At 23.0% G+C, this 26078-nt stretch overlaps 1 long non-coding RNA gene across 1 annotated transcript; it reads left to right on the top strand.

Annotated features, from left to right (window-relative positions):
* The first annotated feature begins 9733 nt into the window (after nucleotides 1–9733).
* LOC132937023 (uncharacterized) lies at nucleotides 9734–25901 on the top strand. Its single transcript, XR_009663586.1, has 11 exons — nucleotides 9734–9851; nucleotides 10029–10143; nucleotides 11620–11712; nucleotides 13248–13340; nucleotides 14872–14964; nucleotides 18119–18211; nucleotides 19743–19835; nucleotides 21367–21459; nucleotides 22990–23082; nucleotides 24193–24285; nucleotides 25817–25901. It is a non-coding gene; the product is annotated as an uncharacterized LOC132937023 (long non-coding RNA).
* Nucleotides 25902–26078: the final 177 nt, after the last annotated feature.

Raw genomic sequence — 26078 nt, 5'->3', positions numbered from 1 at the left:
AACATTTAAATTTAATATGTCACTTCTCAACAACATATAATATATAATAAAATATAAGTAGTCGTATACGCCGATAGCTTCCGACGCACATTAAAAAACACACAATTAAAATATAACACTTTATTACTATTTTGTTCTTCATTGATCACATCAAGCAATCACTGCGGATAGTGCTGAAGAACCATCTTTTGTCCACTCCCATCTCTTTTATAAGGTATAGCAACCTAGGTCTATTAAAACGTACTGACTAAGACTTTTCTAATTAGTAAGTCTTATAAAATAGTAAATTGTATTAATAGTATTAATATTAATAAATGTATTTTAATTGTCTATGTATTGAAAAAGGTAACAACATATAAATATATAGCCATATAGGTAATAAAGTAATTTATTTACCTATTTACGTAGAACCTTTTTTAAATTTTTAATCCATAGCTATAAAAGTTGAACATTTTATACATTTTAATTACAAAATCATTTTTAAATTGATAAATGTTGACAAAATTCGAACTTTAAATGCTTATTATAAAAAAAAATCCTCACAAAGTATTTTTAATATTTTTCAACTGCTATTAACAATATATCAGAAGCCTTGTATTACATTTTCACGCTATTTTGACCCAACAAATAAAATTTTATTAACATTTATAGAAAAAAAAAAACTAAAAAATTGAAAGTTGAATATGTCCATAAGCAGCTAAAATTATTCAAAATATTTTGAAAAATTTTGTCAAGTATAGGAATTGATAAAATAAACATACGGTGTCAATTTCAAGTATCTACAGTTTTTTGTTTTTGAATTATATCAAAATAAGAAAATCTTTACATGAGAAATCGAGTAAATATCCAATCTTGTATAAAATAACTTCAAACATTTATAAAAAATTAATTTGACTTTCAGATAGACAAACTTAGGAGGAATCTTGAATTCAATTTTCAAATCTTGGATTAAAAAAGAAATTTTTTATGATTTTCTAACTCAAAATAATTTGCACATTTTCTTGATTTATACGTATTTAGTCAAAATTTGAACTTTAAATGCTTATAAAAAAAATTGTGACAATGTAATTTTATTTTTCAACTGTAATTGTAACAATACATTAGGAGCCTTTAAAGTTCGAATTTTAACAAAACGGACCTATAGAATTTAAAACTTAAAAATGGTTTTGTAGTTAAAAATGAATAAAATGTTCAACTTTTATAGCTTTAGATATAGCTTCGATAAGAGGTTAAGATAGTGAACGATTTATAATCTTTGGTACTGTTTTTTTGAACTCTTTAGAATTTCGAAAGATACTAAAAGATGGTAAAAATGTACATTTTAATTGATAAACAAATCATACAATTTAATTAAACAACAAACAGTATACAAAATACATGGGTAATTTAAAATGAAATATAAACTTTATTTTGTTCATTCACAAAATAATTTGATGGATTAGTTGTATTACATTATTATTTATTCAAATATGCATATAAAAATTGTTATTTCTAATGAACTGACATAAAATTTAATTTATTATTAATTAAATCTATTAAAAATGTTTAAGATTATTTAATACCTATAATTTGGTGGACATTTAAAGACTCAAACAGTTACATTTTTTATGAAATAATATATATTTTTTTCGGTTATGGCCAATGGGCCTTTGTCATTTTAGGCATTGGTCACACTCCGCCCGATATCGGCCGATTTCAGACCGTCAAATTCATACGATTTTTCAGGTTTATTTATCGGCTGAATTTTCTGGTCTCACTGCACCCGTCATCGGTAAAATATACACATCCGATTGAATATAATATTCCACATACTTTGGGGGTCAAAAGTAAAAATTTCCCAGTAGTTTTCAAAAGCGACGTGAAAAACAAAAGAAAAATTAAGGAAAAACGGGAATTTTTACGCAAAATCTGTTTTCGAGAAAATCGATTTTGGTTTTTGGTGTAACTCTAAAACAAATGACCGTAGGGACATGAAATTATGACTGAATATTAACATTTTCTATACACCATAAAATTTTGAAAATATTTTGACTCTTTTTGAGCTGTTTATGGACATTGTCAGTTTTCAATTTTTTTAGTTTTTTTTTTTTTTAAATATCAATAAAATTTTATCTGTTGAGTAAAAAAGCTTGAAATTTTAATAGAAGGCTCCTAGGTTATTGTTTCAAAGGCAGATGAAAAAAATTAAAAATCCTTAGTCACAGTTTTTATTTATAAGCATTTAAAGTTCAAATTTTGACAAAATACGGAAAAATCACGAAAATTAGCAAATTATTTTGAGTTGAGAATTCATAAAAATTTTTCTTTTTAAATCTAAGATTTTAAAATGTAATATAAGATTACTCATAAGTTTGTCTACCTTTATCAAAAAAAAAATGTCTACAAGAAACTTAAATTAAATTTTTATGAGCGTCTGAAATTTATATTTTTACAACATTTGATATTCACTTGATTTCTCACATAACAATTTTCTAATTTTATTGTAATTGAAAAACAAATGACTGTAGATACTTGAAAATTGCACTGAATGTTTATATTAGCATTTTCTATACACCATAAAATTTTGAAAATATTTTGACTCTTTTTAAGAGGTTTACGGACATTGTCAGTTTTCAATTTTTTTAGTTTTTTTTTCTATAAATATCAATAAAATTTTATTTGTTGGGTAAAAGCGTGATTCACAATAATATCATCAAATATACTTGGTAATATCATGGCTGACTGACCGTTTTCGCTCAGAATCGTTTTTCTTATACAATGATATTATATCATTGAATTCAAATTTAACACCATCCATTACAGTGATCCACTTGTAATCTACTTTACAGCAGAGCGGCATCCACTTATCCACCTTTTTTTTGTATTCACTTACGACATAGCTAATAATTAATTATAATATGTTATGGAAAAAAATAAATGATTTAAAAATTTTAAATGATATGGTTAGCACACACATAAATCGGTCAAATACCAAATTGGAAATGACCGTTTAACAGGGATGACTCTTTTATCCGTTCATTGGGAAAAAATCAGTTTAAACCAATAGACGTGTTGAATATAATGGCAAAATCAAAAAGAAAATTATTATTATAAATTAAAATTTTATTGTATCTATGTTATATTTCTTTTTATTTAAATGATATTTATATTTATTATAATACAATAATTATTACTTTATATTTACAATTTTCACCTATTGAATACCAAAAATATTTTAACCATCTATTTAAAGTATGATACAATCAAGTCTTAAAAATACACTATGGTTTAATTTATGAAAATGCAAATTTTATTTTTAGTGCCGATAAGTGACTCATCCATTATTTTAAACAATCATTCCAATATTTATTTATTTATTTACTAACAAATTGTTCAATTATTTCAAATGCTATTATATAATATTTTAGATGATACGTTTATAAATATTTTATATTTCTTATTTTCTTATATTACTTAGTAGGTACCTAATCTGGAAATAATTTATATGATTTATATATTACCAAGAAAAAAATTATCCAATAAAAAAAGTTGGTTTTTATAAAATTATTCCGAAAATTATTACATTAAGAGGATATGACATATCGATTTGTTTAATTATTTTTTCAATACAATTTAAACATCATTTAAATGTATGTACAACATTTTATGTTTATTTACATTGAATACAAAGTCAATAAATATAAAAAAAAAAATCGATATTTCATACCCTCAAAAATATTATCCTCTTTAATTGTTGTAGTAGTTGATATTACTTACTATAATATTACTATGATTAGTAAAAAATCATAAAAAAAAAACGATTTTAGGTGAAAGCGTTTTATCTATGTTGCGCGGGGGTCTAAGAGAGAAACAAATATTGCACTGACATGCTCTTAAATAGGCTCCAAAGTATCATGTTTTAAGGAGTAATGTTTAGGCAATTCACATGTCATGAATATTTGGGCTGTGTTTGAGTAGTATATGAACATTAGTGGGTGTTCCCGAGAATCACTGTAATGCCATGTCGGGCAACCGCCAAAAAGTGCAACCAGTGACGTAGCCAGGGGGTGGGTCTATGGGGTCCGGACTCCGGACCCTCCTCCTCCCCCCAAAATGTCATCGACGAAATTTTTTTAGAATTTGAGTGGAACGAAAAAGCTAGTGTTTTTAAAATGATGTTTTTTTTGTATTCACTTACGACATAGCTAATAGTTAATTATATGTTATGGAAAAATTAAATGATTTAAAAAAATTTAAATGATATGGTTAGCACACACATTAATCGGTGAAATACCAAATTGGAAATGACCGTTTAACAGGGATGACTCTTTTATCCGTTCATTGGGAAAATATCAGTTTCAACCAATAGACGTGTTGAATATAATGGCAAAATCAAAAAGAAAATTATTATTATAAATTAAAATTTTATTGTATCTATGTTATATTTCTTTTTATTTAAATGATATTTATATTTATTATAATATAATAATTATTACTTTATATTTACAATTTTCACCTATTGAATACCAAAAATATTTTTTTATAATATTTTTTTTTACAATATATACATACTATAACATATTATGTTCGTCATAAGTCACAACGAATCTAGTTTTTGCTCAATTAATAATAATGGTTAAAATTACTTCTTGCAATGTTGTAAAAATATGAACTTCAAACGCTCATAAAAGCTCATTCATTTCAGTGACCCACTTGTAACGTACTGAACAGCAGAACAACATCCTCTTGCCCACTTTTTATTATTAAATTTTTTTATTATACCTGGTTCTACATCAAAATTATAACAAGATTTATGTGCTGAATTTAAAAGACTTGCTACCTATATATAAATCTGTGGATTTCGGCTTTTTTTTTTGTGAATTTGCCTGTATTGTATTGAACTGTAGAAGTTTTTGTTTTTCGATTGCTAGTAAATCTTGCATCACATAATTTATTCCCTTCTTTTTTTGGATGATGGTCCTGCTGCAAAAGATAAAATACCTGCAGACGATGGATTTTCCGTACGTTTTTTCGAAAAACTCGTTTCATCAAAATCATTCACGACATCAATGGATGAATTACATGGTGAATTTGGAAAGCTCTCTGCTTGTTCATCAGTATGAGTTTTTGATTGTTCTACTATGTTTCCCGCCATTTTTCTAGGAGTTATATTATCCTTTAAAAAATATAATGACTCAAAATATTTCCACTGTAATTCAAAAATGTCATCCTCTAATTCGGGTCCTGTGGGACGTTTTAATTCTTTCCTAAATGTAGTTCTCAAACTTGCCCATTTAGTCTTTAAAATATCACATATGTAAAAAAAAAAATTAGCCTACTAAATGTTTATACATATTATAATTATATTATATTATATTTGTATTTTTATTACTTATTAGTTTTTATTAACGGTAGCCGCGCAGTAAGTTGAATTATTATTATGAAATTTTAAAAAATAAGTAAAGTCGTTATTCTTGGCTATTTAAAATATAATTTCGTTCAAAATAACTATAAAAAAATCTGTGTTCATGTATATTTTTAGATTTTTTGATTATGGAACTAACTATACTTATACCTACAGAGAACCTTGTTTTAAATTTTCAATCCTTAGCTATACAATTTGAACATTTTATAACTTTTTAATTACATAATAATTAATAAATTTTAAATTTGATAAATATTGCCAATGTTTGAACTTTAAATTCTTATAAATGAAATTATGTATTTTTAATATTTTCAACTATATAATTGTAGTAATATATCAGGAGTCTTGTATTAAATTTTCACGCTTTTTGGCCCAACAAATAAAATTTTATTGATATTATTTTGCAAAAGAAAAAACTAAAAATTGAAATTTGAAATTGACCGTAAACAGCTCAAAATGAGTCAACATTTTTTAAGTTTAGAAAATGAAAATATAAATATTCAGTGAAATTGTCATGTATACAGTTATTCGTTATTGAATTACAACAAAATAAGAAAATCGCTACATGAGAAATCGAGTGAATATCCAATGTTGTAAAAATATGAACTTCAAACGCTCATAAAAATTTAATTTGACTATCTTGTAGAATTTTTTTGTTAAAGGTGGACAAACTTATGAGGAATCTTGTATTACATTTTCAAATCTTAGGCGGCTCTCACACCGGAGCAACAGGCAACGAGCAACTAACAATCGGCAATAAGCAATAATATTGCCATTTGATAAATTAATGAATATTCTCACACCGGAGCAACACGATGTTTCTTGTTGCGAACTTGTAGCAACGCGCATGACCGTCGTGTTGCCGGTCGATATTTATTGACAGTGTTGAGCAATACGAGCTATTCGTAGTATGTTTTTTTATTATTCATTTTATTTTTCTTCTTCTTCTTAAATGCCACCAGAATAAAACATCATCCTCATCAGATGATGACAAGGTGGTGAGTACTGAGTGTTGCTGCTACAGAGTTTCTTCTATCTGAGAGCTAGGGCCCGGCCAGGGGGCAATACGTATTGCCTGTTGAATATTGTTAATTGATAGTTGCTCGTTGCTATTGCTTCGGCGTGAGATTTACAAAGCAACATTTTTATGAATTTCTAGCTCAAAATAATTTGCACATTTTCGTCGTTTTTACGTATTTTATCAATATTTGAACTTTAAATGCGTATAAAAAAAATTGTGACTGGATTTTTAATATTTTTCAAATATCACTGTAACAGTATATTAGGAGCCTATTGTATTAAATTTTCAAGATTTTTTCCTCAACAAATAAAATTTTATTGATATTTATAAAAAAAAAAAACTAAAAAAATTGAAAACTGACAATGTCCGTAAACAGCTCAAAAAGAGTTAAAATATTTTCAAAATTTTATGGTATATGGAAGATGCTAATTAAACAACCAGTTAAACTTTCATATATCTACGGTCCAGTGGCATAATTTGGTCATGTTTTTTTTTTTTTTTTGGAGGGGGGGGGATTAAAACATTTACTTCCAACATTTACCCCCCACCACTCATCAAAAAAAAAATTTGGTTTGTGTCATAAAAACTTTTCAGTCTAACCATTGTCATATATAATTTGTATAATGTAAGTATATGGTACATGTATAAATGCATGTATTCATGAAAATAAATAATTACATAATATTTAATAAAGAATTAATGTACTTTTTCGAGTAGATTCGTGGAACAATCTGCGTAGACATAAAACACTCAAAATTTCTATCTTTAAAAGGTCCCATCGAACGAGATACTGAAGTTGAAAACGAATCATTATTTTGACTATACTTATCGTATAGACACACAAAAAAAAATGTTTAAAAAAGTTGAAAAATGTAATACAAGGCTCCTTACACAAATTGTTACAATAGCAGTTTAAACATATTAAAAATACATAATACATATTGTGCATATACATATCATTTTTTAAATTTTTTTTCAAGGAAATGTATGTTTATTTATTTGTATTTTGTAGGTATTTATCTACAGGCATATCTTATCGAGCGTTGTCATTTTCATTTCGAATGGCCTATATACAATTGGTAAAGTTATCTACGAGACTTGTAATGCTATATTTGGGAGGTTTTTTCTAGCATTCATATGCCGTTCCCAAGCACTGAATTATTTGAACAAATCGCCTATATGATTTTGAGAAACTATGGAAATTCCCGAACTGTATTGAATGTATTGACTCAAAACATATTCGTATAAAATGCCCAAATAACTCTGGTTCGATGTTTTATAATTACAAAGGTTATTTTTCTGTCCACTTACAAGGAGTCTGTGATGCCAAATATAAATTTATATCGGTTGATATAGGAGCATACGGATGACAGAGCGATAGTGGACTATTTACCGAATCAAATATTTTTAAACATTTGGAAGCTAAATAAAAATGTAGATACCTAATTACAGACCATTACCGAGCACAAATACTCCAATGCCATTTGTTCTATTGGGTGATCAAGGATATCTGAAAGAGTATCTATTAAGACCCTATCCGTTTGATATAAATTTGGATTCGGCAGAAGAAACATTTAATTACCGTTTGAGCAAAGCTCGGCGTATGATTGAATGCACTTTTGGAATTTTGGTATCAAAATGGAGATGTTTAAAAACTGAACTTCAAATGAACCCGGAACATGTTAATATAGTTATTAAGAATATATGTTTATTGCATAATATTATCATCGATAATGAAAGTATAGATGAAACACTATTGGAGCAGGTTTCGTCGTGACCCGACTATAAACTCAGAAACACATTCAGTATCTAGACGCAATAACAGATCAAGAACGGAAGTATACATAAAACGTGATACTTTTAAAGATTATTTCACAACTGTTGGAGCTATAAAATAAAAGTAAAAATTGTTAAATATTGTACGTATAGTATATAATTCATTACCTATATATTTGTATTTTATTTATTATCTAATTATCAAATTGAACTCAGATTTACCATCATCACAATAATAATAATAATAAACAATAATCTCAATTACAATATATTATTAATTTTCAAATGCAATTTATGTATTTTTATTTTTTATATTTACTTACTTTTGACCGATATTTCTTTTTCAATTTCCTGGTTATATCTCTATTATAATTATTTTTGCTAGTAGAATCCCATATAGGTTCTCTTTCAAAAACTAAACTAATTAGTCGTTCGCAGTCAACCATTATTTAAAATTTCAAAGATACGTTTTTTAAATCAATAAAAATCGCAATAAAACACAGGCAATGAAACACGAAAACTAGCAACGTACGACGTACCGTTTTCGTACTAGTGTTTGATGTAAATGATGAATAATAATACTAAAACCTAATAATAATTGTTCAACTATATTGGTATTATTTCGGATCAGTAGACGATGCGCGGGAAATATCCATTTTCGGCTTCAAACGGCCGATAAAAGCAAATAATATTGTTTTTGTCCGTCAACGGTCGTATTCAGCCGAATTATTCTGAACTAGTGTGACCATTATAAATAGAATTTATATATTCGGACGTATACAGCCAATATCGGACGTAATATTGTGACCACTGACCAATACCTAACGCGTGAACTAACGGTTGTTGCCTGTTGGTGATCTACATTTTCCGTTACGGTGTAACGTGTATCTAATTTATTTAAGTTAGGATTACCTGTATAACTTGGTAAATGTATGTAATACTCAAACAATCGAATGTTTGTGGTGATTTTCAAACCAGAAATGTTAGATGGGCATTTGATCTAGGCCTTGTTTACTGGTTAATTAATGGAAAAGATGAACTACTTCAACATTCTAAAATTGTGTAAAATTATATTAAAAAAGTACACTGTGAAGAAAATAGTAAAAAGTACGTTTTATGCTCATGCCTTATATGTAATAAACATTTTTAAATACATTAAATACAAATTTCGTTTGTTGTACCTATTTTGTAGTGTACATCAAAAATTAGAAAAATTCCCGTTAATGTTTTAAATGCATTCGTTTATTATTTAACGTAAAGATCTAGTAAAATAATTTACATTGAAATTATAAAATACATCATCAAGCAAATTTATAAAATCAATAGACTCAATAGGCTTGCAAGAATATCATAATAGACAATTAAAGATTTTGAATCCATGGGTGTTCAAAAAATATAACTAAATAATGTAAAAGTAGGTATAAATTGCTCCTAATAAATTTGGTAAAGGCAACTTAATATAACAGATGACTGATATCAACAAATATATTATCAGTGACAAAAGAGATAACACTATTTACTAAGTACAACAACCAACAGATCCGCGGAAACGGACTACGATCTTCGTCAGTGGCCGCTGAGCAGCCAGTAGTGTATTATCACCGTGGAAATTAACTTATAGACATTAATTATATTATAGTTTATAGTTAGGTAAGTTAAGTTTTGTTTAATGAAATGCTTATGAGTAGTGAAGCAATATAGCATAATACTCATGGTATTTACATGATATTAACATTATTGGTGTTTAACATTTGTATTTTTTTTTATTAATTATGTTTCATTAGCCCAATAAAATAGTACTAAAAAATATTGTCTTATTTCCTCTAGTGTATTATTACATTTTCTAAAGTTATAATAAACCAAAACTGTACCTCGAGAATCAACATGAATACAACTTCAATAACAAATAGCCAGAGATTAAACATCAAACGATAACAATTTGGTAATTATATACAATAAAATCTATAGAATTAAACATATCCCTATTATATATTTATATGCATACAGTGTAGTAAATGTTAAAACTTGTATTAGGTGTATTATAGGTGTATTTAAATATAAAAAATTAACATAATATATTAGGCATCTAATTTATTTAATTATTTAATTAAAAATCAAACCATAAACATTTTACCATAATATTGAATTTGATTTATAGTCAATTAATTGTATTGTAAGTATACATAGAAAATATAAAAACTTCTAAAGCTAAAAGTTAATTTCATAGATATCACACACTATTGATTGTCATTTTATATTGGTTTTTAAATGTTATATGCTACACAAATTATTTTATTTATTTCTTTTATTAAAAATTATCTTCTTGTCTAATTAACTCTGAATCGAGTAACTACGATTGTTTTACTATTGATTCTTTTTACTTCATGCAAAATAATTAAGTATTTAGATAGCCATCAGCATCTATAAATTTATCAGCTTCCATATCAGGTCTTAAAAATTATATATTTATGTATTATTACAATTTTTTTTATCTAGTTATGTATAATATATAATTTAATGTTCTTTGATCATCCCATTTTCTTTTTACTGGCTATTGTTTGATATTTAAATTAATGTTTTTTTATTTAATTACAACTTTTAAGTGCGTATCACTAATTATTTATGTTATTTCAATGTTCAATTGAATCTTAAATTCAACAATTAACATAATTGAAAATTTAACTTGAACATCAATTATTAAAACCTTAAATCAAGGTATAACCGATTATTTTATTTATTAGATATATAAAATTGAAAGTCATTTTACTTATTTCTTTAATGACAACTTTTTATTCTTTATCACTTAATATTTATGTTATTGTTGAGTGCCATTTTAAGATTGTTGTTATTATTATATTGTAGGTGTATACATAAATAAAATCAATTTACATAATATATAGCTTTAACATATAAATTCCTGAGCTACCATGCAATATTAATTGACAATCATGCTATATCATTAAGTAAAATTTAGATCCACTGATATATTTTAAGGTTTTAACTCTAATAAATGTAATGAATAACCTATAAATTGTTTTTCTTGTAGAATATCAACGTCAAATCCAATTTAAAATGTAACAATTGACACAATAAGATATATAACTTAAACATTAATTATTAAAACCTGAAATCAAGGTATAACTGAACACTTAATTTATTAGAAATAAATAATTGATAGTGATTTTACTTATTTATTTAATCACACTTTTAATTGTTTAATACTTATTATTTATGTTATTGCATTGAGTATCAATTTCAAATTTTTGTTATCGTTATATTGTAGGTATTAACTCATTAAACATATTATATAGCTTTAAAATATATATTCCTATTTAGGAATCATAATCTGATTCAATAATTTATTTTACGATTTTAACTCCAATAATTGTTATAAATAACATAAATTTTTTTTTTCTAGTGAAATAAAAACATCAAATTGAATTTTTAAATGCAACAATTAACACAATTGAAAATATGACTTCAACATCAAATATGAAAAGCTGAGATCATGGTAAAACTGAACAATTAATTTATTATAAATACTAAATTGAAAGTCATTTAAGAAACATTTTACCAAATTATTTAATTTGATTTATAATCTTCTAATTAAAATAAAATAAAATTTCATATTCTCAATTAGTTCTATTATGAGTTTGCATAGAATATATTATAACATCTAGATCCACAATTTATTTTATTAGCTGTAACACACTATTGATCATTATATTTTATTGGTTTATAAATATGATTTGCCACTTATGTATTTTTATCTATTTCTTTTGTTAAATATTATCATTTTGTACAATTATCTCTGAATTGAGTAACTAATATATTTATTCATTCTTTCTTCTTCATGCAAGTTTACCAATAAACATCTTTAATATTTTAAACATCCGTATCAGGTTTCATAAATTATACATTTACGAGTTCTTACAATGTTTCTAATCAAGTAATATATATATTTTAAAGTTTTTGGAACTTCCCTTTTGTTTTTTACTGAATATTATTTTATGATACACTTAAATTGATGTTTATTTACCTAATTCCAACTGTTAATTGCTTATTACCTATCATTTATGTTATTTCATTTAGTTTAAATGTTAAGATATTAATTTTAATATATTGTTGGTCTATTTAAATAAAATTGTTTCACATTTTAAATAGCTTAAAACAATTTATTCCTGAGATAAACATACAATATTAATTGATATTCATTCTATAACACTGGGAACAATTTAGTTCCAATCATTTTTTTTTTTGTTTTAAACTCTAATGAATGTTATAATTAGTTTAAAAATTGATTTACTAGAGCAATCATCAACTTCAAATCGAATCTTTAGATTATAGATTCTAATTACAACTTTTAAATGCTTATCACCTATTATTATTAATGTGTTATTGTTGAGTGTCAATTAAGGATTGTTGTTATTATTATACTGTAGGTGTATATATATAAATAAAATCATTTTACATAATTTATAGCTTTGACATATATATTCCTGAGGTACCATGCAATACTATTTGATAAACATGCCATATCATTGGATCATATTTAGATCCACTCATATATTTTAAGTTTTTAACTCTAATAATTGTTATGAATAACATAAAAATTGTTTTTCTAGTAGAATATCAACGTCAAATAGAATTTATAAAGCAACAATTGACCCTATTAAAAATATAACTTAAACATCAATTATTAAAACCTGAAATCAAGGTATAACTGAACTCTTAATTTATTAGAAATAAATAATTGATATTTATTTTACTTATTTATTAAATTACAACTCTTAAACATTTAATACTTATTATTGATGTTATTGCATTGAGTATCGATTTCAAATTGTTGTGATTGTTATATCGTAGGTGTATATAAATAAACTCGTTAAACATATTATATAGGTTTAAAATATATATTCCTGAGTTAACCATACAATATTAATTGATATTCATGATATATCATTTATTAAAATTTAGATCCACTAATATATTTTAAGATTTCAACTCTAATAATTGTTATAATTAACATAAAATTTTTTTTTCTAGTGGAATAAAAACATCAAATTGAATTTTTAAATGCAACAATTAACACAATTGAAAATATGACTTCAACATCAAATATGAAAAGCTGAGATCATGGTAAAACTGAACAATTAATTTATTATAAATACTGAATTGAAAGTCATTTAAGAAACATTTTACCAAATTATTTAATTTGATTTATAATCTTCTAATTAAAATAAAATAAAATTTCATATTCTCAATTAGTTCTATTATGAGTTTGCATAGAATATATTATAACATCTAGATCCACAATTTATTTTATTAGCTGTAACACACTATTGATCATTATATTTTATTGGTTTATAAATATGATTTGCCACTTATGTATTTTTATCTATTTCTTTTGTTAAATATTATCATTTTGTACAATTATCTCTGAATTGAGTAACTAATATATTTATTCATTCTTTCTTCTTCATGCAAGTTTACCAATAAACATCTATAATATTTTAAACATCCGTATCAGGTTTCATAAATTATACATTTACGAGTTCTTACAATGTTTCTAATCTAGTAATATATATATTTTAAAGTTTTTGGAACTTCCCTTTTGTTTTTTACTGAATATTATTTTATGATACACTTAAATTGATGTTTATTTACCTAATTCCAACTTTTAATTGCTTATTACCTATCATTTATGTTATTTCATTTAGTTTAAATGTTAAGATATTAATTTTAATATATTGTTGGTCTATTTAAATAAAATTGTTTCACATTTTAAATAGTTTAAAACAATTTATTCCTGAGATAAACATACAATATTAATTGATATTCATTCTATAACATTGGGAACAATTTAGTTCCAATCATTTTTTTTTTTGTTTTAAACTCCAATGAATGTTATAATTAGTATAAAAATTGATTTACTAGAGCAATCATCAACTTCAAATCGAATCTTTAGATTATAGATTCTAATTACAACTTTTAAATGCTTATCACCTATTATTATTAATGTTTTTGTTGAGTGTCAATTAAGGATTGTTGTTATTATTATACTGTAGGTGTATATATAAATAAAATCATTTTACATAATTTATAGCTTTGACATATATATTCCTGAGGTACCATGCAATACTATTTGATAAACATGCCATATCATTGGATCATATTTAGATCCACTCATATATTTTAAGTTTTTGACTCTAATAATTGTTATGAATAACATAAAAATTGTTTTTCTAGTAGAATATCAACGTCAAATAGAATTTAAAAAGCAACAATTGACCCTATTAAAAATATAACTTAAACATCAATTATTAAAACCTGAAATTAAGGTATAACTGAACTCTTAATTTATTAGAAATAAATAATTGATATTTATTTTACTTGTTTATTAAATTACAACTCTTAAACATTTAATACTTATTCTTGATGTTATTGCATTGAGTATCGATTTCAAATTGTTGTGATTGTTATATCGTAGGTGTATATAAATAAACTCGTTAAACATATTATATAGGTTTAAAATATATATTCCTGAGTTAACCATACAATATTAATTGATATTCATGGTATATCATTTATTATAATTTAGATCCACTAATATATTTTAAGATTTTAACTCTAATTATTGTTATAATTAACATAAAATTTTTTTTTTTAGTGGAATAAAAACATCATATTGAATTTTTAAATGCAACAATTAACACAATTGAAAATATGACTTCAACATCAAATATGAAAAGCTGAGATCATGGTAAAACTGAACAATTAATTTATTATAAATACTAAATTGAAAGTCATTTAAGAAACATTTTACCAAATTATTTAATTTGATTTATAATCTTCTAATTAAAATAAAATAAAATTTCATATTCTCAATTAGTTCTATTATGAGTTTGCATAGAATATATTATAACATCAAGATCCACAATTTATTTTATTAGCTGTAACACACTATTGATCATTATATTTTATTGGTTTATAAATATGATTTGCCACTTATGTATTTTTATCTATTTCTTTTGTTAAATATTATCATTTTGTACAATTATCTCTGAATTGAGTAACTAATATATTTATTCATTCTTTCTTCTTCATGCAAGTTTACCAATAAACATCTATAATATTTTAAACATCCGTATCAGGTTTCATAAATTATACATTTACGAGTTCTTACAATGTTTCTAATCTAGTAATATATATATTTTAAAGTTTTTGGAACTTCCCTTTTGTTTTTTACTGAATATTATTTTATGATGCACTTAAATTGATGTTTATTTACCTAATTCCAACTTTTAATTGCTTATTACCTATCATTTATGTTATTTCATTTAGTTTAAATGTTAAGATATTAATTTTAATATATTGTTGGTCTATTTAAATAAAATTGTTTCACATTTTAAATAGCTTAAAACAATTTATTCCTGAGATAAACATACAATATTAATTGATATTCATTCTATAACATTGGGAACAATTTAGTTCCAATCATTTTTTTTTTTGTTTTAAACTCTAATGAATGTTATAATTAGTATAAAAATTGATTTACTAGAGCAATCATCAACTTCAAATCGAATCTTTAGATTATAGATTCTAATTACAACTTTTAAATGCTTATCACCTATTATTATTAATGTTATTGTTGAGTGTCAATTTAAGATTGTTGTTATTATTATACTGTAGGTGTATATATAAATAAAATCATTTTACATAATTTATAGCTTTGACATATATATTCCTGAGGTACCATGCAATACTATTTGATAAACATGCCATATCATTGGATCATATTTAGATCCACTCATATATTTTAAGTTTTTAACTCTAATAATTGTTATGAATAACATAAAAATTGTTTTTCTAGTAGAATATCAACGTCAAATAGAATTTATAAAGCAACAATTGACCCTATTAAAAATATAACTTAAACATCAATTATTAAAACCTGAAATCAAGGTATAACTGAACTCTTAGTTTATTAGAAAGAAATAATTGATATTTATTTTACTTATTTATTAAATTACAACTCTTAAACATTTAATACTTATTATTGATGTTATTGCATTGAGTATCGATTTCAAATTGTTGTGATTGTTATATCGTAGGTGTATATAAATAAACTCGTTAAACATATTATATAGTTTTAAAATATATATTCCTGAGTTAACCATACAATATTAATTGATATTCATGGTATATCATTTATTAAAATTTAGGTCCACTAATATATTTTAAGATTTTAACTCTAATAATTGTTATAATTAACATAAAATTTTTTTTTCTAGTGGAATAAAAACATCAAATTGAATTTTTAAATGCAACAATTAACACAATTGAAAATATGACTTCAACATCAAATATGAAAAGCTGAGATCATGGTAAAACTGAACAATTAATTTATTATAAATACTGAATTGAAAGTCATTTAAGAAACATTTTACCAAATTATTTAATTTGATTTATAATCTTCTAATTAAAATAAAATAAAATTTCATATTCTCAATTAGTTCTATTATGAGTTTGCATAGAATATATTATAACATCTAGATCCACAATTTATTTTATTAGCTGTAACACACTATTGATCATTATATTTTATTGGTTTATAAATATGATTAGCCACTTATGTATTTTTATCTATTTCTTTTGTTAAATATTATCATTTTGTACAATTATCTCTGAATTGAGTAACTAATATATTTATTCATTCTTTCTTCTTCATGCAAGTTTACCAATAAATATCTATAATATTTTAAACATCCGTATCAGGTTTCATAAATTATACATTTACGAGTTCTTACAATGTTTCTAATCTAGTAATATATATATTTTAAAGTTTTTGGAACTTCCCTTTTGTTTTTTACTGAATATTATTTTATGATACACTTAAATTGATGTTTATTTACCTAATTCCAACTTTTAATTGCTTATTACCTATCATTTATGTTATTTCATTTAGTTTAAATGTTAAGATATTAATTTTAATATATTGTTGGTCTATTTAAATAAAATTGTTTCACATTTTAAATAGTTTAAAACAATTTATTCCTGAGATAAACATACAATATTAATTGATATTCATTCTATAACATTGGGAACAATTTAGTTCCAATCATTTTTTTTTTTGTTTTAAACTCCAATGAATGTTATAATTAGTATAAAAATTGATTTACTAGAGCAATCATCAACTTCAAATCGAATCTTTAGATTATAGATTCTAATTACAACTTTTAAATGCTTATCACCTATTATTATTAATGTTTTTGTTGAGTGTCAATTAAGGATTGTTGTTATTATTATACTGTAGGTGTATATATAAATAAAATCATTTTACATAATTTATAGCTTTGACATATATATTCCTGAGGTACCATGCAATACTATTTGATAAATATGCCATATCATTGGATCATATTTAGATCCACTCATATATTTTAAGTTTTTAACTCTAATAATTGTTATGAATAACATAAAAATTGTTTTTCTAGTAGAATATCAACGTCAAATAGAATTTAAAAAGCAACAATTGACCCTATTAAAAATATAACTTAAACATCAATTATTAAAACCTGAAATTAAGGTATAACTGAACTCTTAATTTATTAGAAATAAATAATTGATATTTATTTTACTTGTTTATTAAATTACAACTCTTAAACATTTAATACTTATTCTTGATGTTATTGCATTGAGTATCGATTTCAAATTGTTGTGATTGTTATATCGTAGGTGTATATAAATAAACTCGTTAAACATATTATATAGGTTTAAAATATATATTCCTGAGTTAACCATACAATATTAATTGATATTCATGGTATATCATTTATTATAATTTAGATCCACTAATATATTTTAAGATTTTAACTCTAATTATTGTTATAATTAACATAAAATTTTTTTTTTAGTGGAATAAAAACATCATATTGAATTTTTAAATGCAACAATTAACACAATTGAAAATATGACTTCAACATCAAATATGAAAAGCTGAGATCATGGTAAAACTGAACAATTAATTTATTATAAATACTAAATTGAAAGTCATTTAAGAAACATTTTACCAAATTATTTAATTTGATTTATAATCTTCTAATTAAAATAAAATAAAATTTCATATTCTCAATTAGTTCTATTATGAGTTTGCATAGAATATATTATAACATCAAGATCCACAATTTATTTTATTAGCTGTAACACACTATTGATCATTATATTTTATTGGTTTATAAATATGATTTGCCACTTATGTATTTTTATCTATTTCTTTTGTTAAATATTATCATTTTGTACAATTATCTCTGAATTGAGTAACTAATATATTTATTCATTCTTTCTTCTTCATGCAAGTTTACCAATAAACATCTATAATATTTTAAACATCCGTATCAGGTTTCATAAATTATACATTTACGAGTTCTTACAATGTTTCTAATCTAGTAATATATATATTTTAAAGTTTTTGGAACTTCCCTTTTGTTTTTTACTGAATATTATTTTATGATGCACTTAAATTGATGTTTATTTACCTAATTCCAACTTTTAATTGCTTATTACCTATCATTTATGTTATTTCATTTAGTTTAAATGTTAAGATATTAATTTTAATATATTGTTGGTCTATTTAAATAAAATTGTTTCACATTTTAAATAGCTTAAAACAATTTATTCCTGAGATAAACATACAATATTAATTGATATTCATTCTATAACATTGGGAACAATTTAGTTCCAATCATTTTTTTTTTTGTTTTAAACTCTAATGAATGTTATAATTAGTATAAAAATTGATTTACTAGAGCAATCATCAACTTCAAATCGAATCTTTAGATTATAGATTCTAATTACAACTTTTAAATGCTTATCACCTATTATTATTAATGTTATTGTTGAGTGTCAATTTAAGATTGTTGTTATTATTATACTGTAGGTGTATATATAAATAAAATCATTTTACATAATTTATAGCTTTGACATATATATTCCTGAGGTACCATGCAATACTATTTGATAAACATGCCATATCATTGGATCATATTTAGATCCACTCATATATTTTAAGTTTTTAACTCTAATAATTGTTATGAATAACATAAAAATTGTTTTTCTAGTAGAATATCAACGTCAAATAGAATTTATAAAGCAACAATTGACCCTATTAAAAATATAACTTAAACATCAATTATTAAAACCTGAAATCAAGGTATAACTGAACTCTTAGTTTATTAGAAAGAAATAATTGATATTTATTTTACTTATTTATTAAATTACAACTCTTAAACATTTAATACTTATTATTGATGTTATTGCATTGAGTATCGATTTCAAATTGTTGTGATTGTTATATCGTAGGTGTATATAAATAAACTCGTTAAACATATTATATAGTTTTAAAATATATATTCCTGAGTTAACCATACAATATTAATTGATATTCATGGTATATCATTTATTAAAATTTAGGTCCACTAATATATTTTAAGATTTTAACTCTAATAATTGTTATAATTAACATAAAATTTTTTTTTCTAGTGGAATAAAAACATCAAATTGAATTTTTAAATGCAACAATTAACACAATTGAAAATATGACTTCAACATCAAATATGAAAAGCTGAGATCATGGTAAAACTGAACAATTAATTTATTATAAATACTGAATTGAAAGTCATTTAAGAAACATTTTACCAAATTATTTAATTTGATTTATAATCTTCTAATTAAAATAAAATAAAATTTCATATTCTCAATTAGTTCTATTATGAGTTTGCATAGAATATATTATAACATCTAGATCCACAATTTATTTTATTAGCTGTAACACACTATTGATCATTATATTTTATTGGTTTATAAATATGATTAGCCACTTATGTATTTTTATCTATTTCTTTTGTTAAATATTATCATTTTGTACAATTATCTCTGAATTGAGTAACTAATATATTTATTCATTCTTTCTTCTTCATGCAAGTTTACCAATAAACATCTATAATATTTTAAACATCCGTATCAGGTTTCATAAATTATACATTTACGAGTTCTTACAATGTTTCTAATCTAGTAATATATATATTTTAAAGTTTTTGGAACTTCCCTTTTGTTTTTTACTGAATATTATTTTATGATACACTTAAATTGATGTTTATTTACCTAATTCCAACTTTTAATTGCTTATTACCTATCATTTATGTTATTTCATTTAGTTTAAATGTTAAGATATTAATTTTAATATATTGTTGGTCTATTTAAATAAAATTGTTTCACATTTTAAATAGTTTAAAACAATTTATTCCTGAGATAAACATACAATATTAATTGATATTCATTCTATAACATTGGGAACAATTTAGTTCCAATCATTTTTTTTTTTGTTTTAAACTCCAATGAATGTTATAATTAGTATAAAAATTGATTTACTAGAGCAATCATCAACTTCAAATCGAATCTTTAGATTATAGATTCTAATTACAACTTTTAAATGCTTATCACCTATTATTATTAATGTTTTTGTTGAGTGTCAATTAAGGATTGTTGTTATTATTATACTGTAGGTGTATATATAAATAAAATCATTTTACATAATTTATAGCTTTGACATATATATTCCTGAGGTACCATGCAATACTATTTGATAAACATGCCATATCATTGGATCATATTTAGATCCACTCATATATTTTAAGTTTTTAACTCTAATAATTGTTATGAATAACATAAAAATTGTTTTTCTAGTAGAATATCAACGTCAAATAGAATTTATAAAGCAACAATTGACCCTATTAAAAATATAACTTAAACATCAATTATTAAAACCTGAAATCAAGGTATAACTGAACTCTTAATTTATTAGAAATAAATTATTGATATTTATTTTACTTATTTATTAAATTACAACTCTTAAACATTTAATACTTATTATTGATGTTATTGCATTGAGTATCGATTTCAAATTGTTGTGATTGTTATATCGTAGGTGTATATAAATAAACTCGTTAAACATATTATATAGGTTTAAAATATATATTCCTGAGTTAACCATACAATATTAATTGATATTCATGGTATATCATTTATTAATATTTAGATCCACTAATATATTTTAAGATTTTAACTCTAATAATTGTTATAATTAACATGAAATTTTTTTTTCTAGTGGAATAAAAACATCAAATTGAATTTTTAAATGCAACAATTAACACAATTGAAAATATGACTTCAACATCAAATATGAAAAGCTGAGATCATGGTAAAACTGAACAATTAATTTATTATAAATACTAAATTGAAAGTCATTTAAGAAACATTTTACCAAATTATTTAATTTGATTTATAATCTTCTAATTAAAATAAAATAAAATTTCATATTCTCAATTAGTTCTATTATGAGTTTGCATAGAATATATTATAACATCTAGATCCACAATTTATTTTATTAGCTGTAACACACTATTGATCATTATATTTTATTGGTTTATAAATATGATTTGCCACTTATGTATTTTTATCTATTTCTTTTGTTAAATATTATCATTTTGTACAATTATCTCTGAATTGAGTAACTAATATATTTATTCATTCTTTCTTCTTCATGCAAGTTTACCAATAAACATCTATAATATTTTAAACATCCGTATCAGGTTTCATAAATTATACATTTACGAGTTCTTACAATGTTTCTAATCTAGTAATATATATATTTTAAAGTTTTTGGAACTTCCCTTTTGTTTTTTACTGAATATTATTTTATGATACACTTAAATTGATGTATATTTACCTAATTCCAACTTTTAATTGCTTATTACCTATCATTTATGTTATTTCATTTAGTTTAAATGTTAAGATATTAATTTTAATATATTGTTGGTCTATTTAAATAAAATTGTTTCACATTTTAAATAGTTTAAAACAATTTATTCCTGAGATAAACATACAATATTAATTGATATTCATTCTATAACATTGGGAACAATTTAGTTCCAATCATTTTTTTTTTGTTTTAAACTCCAATGAATGTTATAATTAGTATAAAAATTGATTTACTAGAGCAATCATCAACTTCAAATCGAATCTTTAGATTATAGATTCTAATTACAACTTTTAAATGCTTATCACCTATTATTATTAATGTTTTTGTTGAGTGTCAATTAAGGATTGTTGTTATTATTATACTGTAGGTGTATATATAAATAAAATCATTTTACATAATTTATAGCTTTGACATATATATTCCTGAGGTACCATGCAATACTATTTGATAAACATGCCATATCATTGGATCATATTTAGATCCACTCATATATTTTAAGTTTTTAACTCTAATTATTGTTATGAATAACATAAAAATTGTTTTTCTAGTAGAATATCAACGTCAAATAGAATTTATAAAGCAACAATTGACCCTATTAAAAATATAACTTAAACATCAATTATTAAAACCTGAAATCAAGGTATAACTGAACTCTTAATTTATTAGAAATAAATAATTGATATTTTTTTTACTTATTTATTAAATTACAACTCTTAAACATTTAATACTTATTATTGATGTTATTGCATTGAGTATCGATTTCAAATTGTTGTGATTGTTATATCGTAGGTGTATATAAATAAACTCGTTAAACATATTATATAGGTTTAAAATATATATTCCTGAGTTAACCATACAATATTAATTGATATTCATGGTATATCATTTATTAATATTTAGATCCACTAATATATTTTAAGATTTTAACTCTAATAATTGTTATAATTAACATGAAATTTTTTTTTCTAGTGGAATAAAAACATCAAATTGAATTTTTAAATGCAACAATTAACACAATTGAAAATATGACTTCAACATCAAATATGAAAAGCTGAGATCATGGTAAAACTGAACAATTAATTTATTATAAATAATAAATTGAAAGTCATTTAAGAAACATTTTACCAAATTATTTAATTTGATTTATAATCTTCTAATTAAAATAAAATAAAATTTCATATTCTCAATTAGTTCTATTATGAGTTTGCATAGAATATATTATAACATCTAGATCCACAATTTATTTTATTAGCTGTAACACACTATTGATCATTATATTTTATTGGTTTATAAATATGATTTGCCACTTATGTATTTTTATCTATTTCTTTTGTTAAATATTATCATTTTGTACAATTATCTCTGAATTGAGTAACTAATATATTTATTCATTCTTTCTTCTTCATGCAAGTTTACCAATAAACATCTATAATATTTTAAACATCCGTATCAGGTTTCATAAATTATACATTTACGAGTTCTTACAATGTTTCTAATCTAGTAATATATATATTTTAAAGTTTTTGGAACTTCCCTTTTGTTTTTTATTGAATATTATTTTATGATACACTTAAATTGATGTTTATTTACCTAATTCCAACTTTTAATTGCTTATTACCTATCATTTATGTTATTTCATTTAGTTTAAATGTTAAGATATTAATTTTAATATATTGTTGGTCTATTTAAATAAAATTGTTTCACATTTTAAATAGCTTAAAACAATTTATTCCTGAGATAAACATACAATATTAATTGATATTCATTCTATAACATTGGGAACAATTTAGTTCCAATCATTTTTTTTTTTGTTTTAAACTCCAATGATTGTTTTAATTAGTATAAAAATTGATTTACTAGAGCAATCATCAACTTCAAATCGAATCTTTAGATTTTAGATTCTAATTACAACTTTTAAATGCTTATCACCTATTATTATTAATGTTTTTGTTGAGTGTCAATTAAGGATTGTTGTTATTATTATACTGTAGGTGTATATATAAATAAAATCATTTTACATAATTTATAGCTTTGACATATATATTCCTGAGGTACCATGCAATACTATTTGATAAACATGCCATATCATTGGATCATATTTAGATCCACTAATATATTTTAAGATTTTAACTCTAATAATTGTTATAATTAACATGAAATTTTTTTTTCTAGTGGAATAAAAACATCAAATTGAATTTTTAAATGCAACAGTTAACACAATTGAAAATATGACTTCAACATCAAATATGAAAAGCTGAGATCATGGTAAAACTGAACAATTAATTTATTATAAATACTAAATTGAAAGTCATTTAAGAAACATTTTACCAAATTATTTAATTTGATTTATAATCTTCTAATTAAAATAAAATAAAATTTCATATTCTCAATTAGTTCTATTATGAGTTTGCATAGAATATATTATAACATCTAGATCCACAATTTATTTTATTAGCTGTAACACACTATTGATCATTATATTTTATTGGTTTATAAATATGATTTGCCACTTATGTATTTTTATCTATTTCTTTTGTTAAATATTATCATTTTGTACAATTATCTCTGAATTGAGTAACTAATATATTTATTCATTCTTTCTTCTTCATGCAAGTTTACCAATAAACATCTATAATATTTTAAACATCCGTATCAGGTTTCATAAATTATACATTTACGAGTTCTTACAATGTTTCTAATCTAGTAATATATATATTTTAAAGTTTTTGGAACTTCCCTTTTGTTTTTTACTGAATATTATTTTATGATACACTTAAATTGATGTTTATTTACCTAATTCCAACTTTTAATTGCTTATTACCTATCATTTATGTTATTTCATTTAGTTTAAATGTTAAGATATTAATTTTAATATATTGTTGGTCTATTTAAATAAAATTGTTTCACATTTTAAATAGCTTAAAACAATTTATTCCTGAGATAAACATACAATATTAATTGATATTCATTCTATGACATTGGGAACAATTTAGTTCCAATCATTTTTTTTTTTGTTTTAAACTCTAATGAATGTTATAATTAGTATAAAAATTGATTTACTAGAGCAATCATCAACTTCAAATCGAATCTTTAGATTATAGATTCTAATTACAACTTTTAAATGCTTATCACCTATTATTATTAATGTTATTGTTGAGTGTCAATTTAAGATTGTTGTTATTATTATACTGTAGGTGTATATATAAATAAAATCATTTTACATAATTTATAGCTTTGACATATATATTCCTGAGGTACCATGCAATACTATTTGATGAACATGCCATATCATTGGATCATATTTAGATCCTCTCATATATTTTAAGTTTTTAACTCTAATAATTGTTATGAATAACATAAAAATTGTTTTTCTAGTAGAATATTAACGTCAAAAAGAATTTATAAAGCAACAATTGACCCTATTAAAAATATAACTTAAACATCAATTATTAAAACCTGAAATCAAGGTATAACTGAACTCTTAATTTATTAGAAATAAATAATTGATATTTATTTTACTTATTTATTAAATTACAACTCTTAAACATTTAATACTTATTATTGATGTTATTGCATTGAATATCGATTTCAAATTGTTGTGATTGTTATATCGTAGGTGTATATAAATAAACTCGTTAAACATATTATATAGTTTTAAAATATATATTCCTGAGTTAACCATACAATATTAATTGATATTCATGGTATATCATTTATTAAAATTTAGATCCACTAATATATTTTAAGATTTTAACTCTAATAATTGTTATAATTAACATGAAATTTTTTTTTCTAGTGGAATAAAAACATCAAATTGAATTTTTAAATGCAACAGTTAACACAATTGAAAATATGACTTCAACATCAAATATGAAAAGCTGAGATCATGGTAAAACTGAACAATTAATTTATTATAAATACTAAATTGAAAGTCATTTAAGAAACATTTTACCAAATTATTTAATTTGATTTATAATCTTCTAATTAAAATAAAATAAAATTTCATATTCTCAATTAGTTCTATTATGAGTTTGCATAGAATATATTATAACATCTAG

Source organism: Metopolophium dirhodum, chromosome 1, assembly GCF_019925205.1.
Source record: "Metopolophium dirhodum isolate CAU chromosome 1, ASM1992520v1, whole genome shotgun sequence".
Classification (NCBI taxonomy): domain Eukaryota; kingdom Metazoa; phylum Arthropoda; class Insecta; order Hemiptera; family Aphididae; genus Metopolophium; species Metopolophium dirhodum.
Note: the sequence above shows the minus strand (reverse complement) of the source record. Positions and strands in the feature narration are given on the sequence as shown.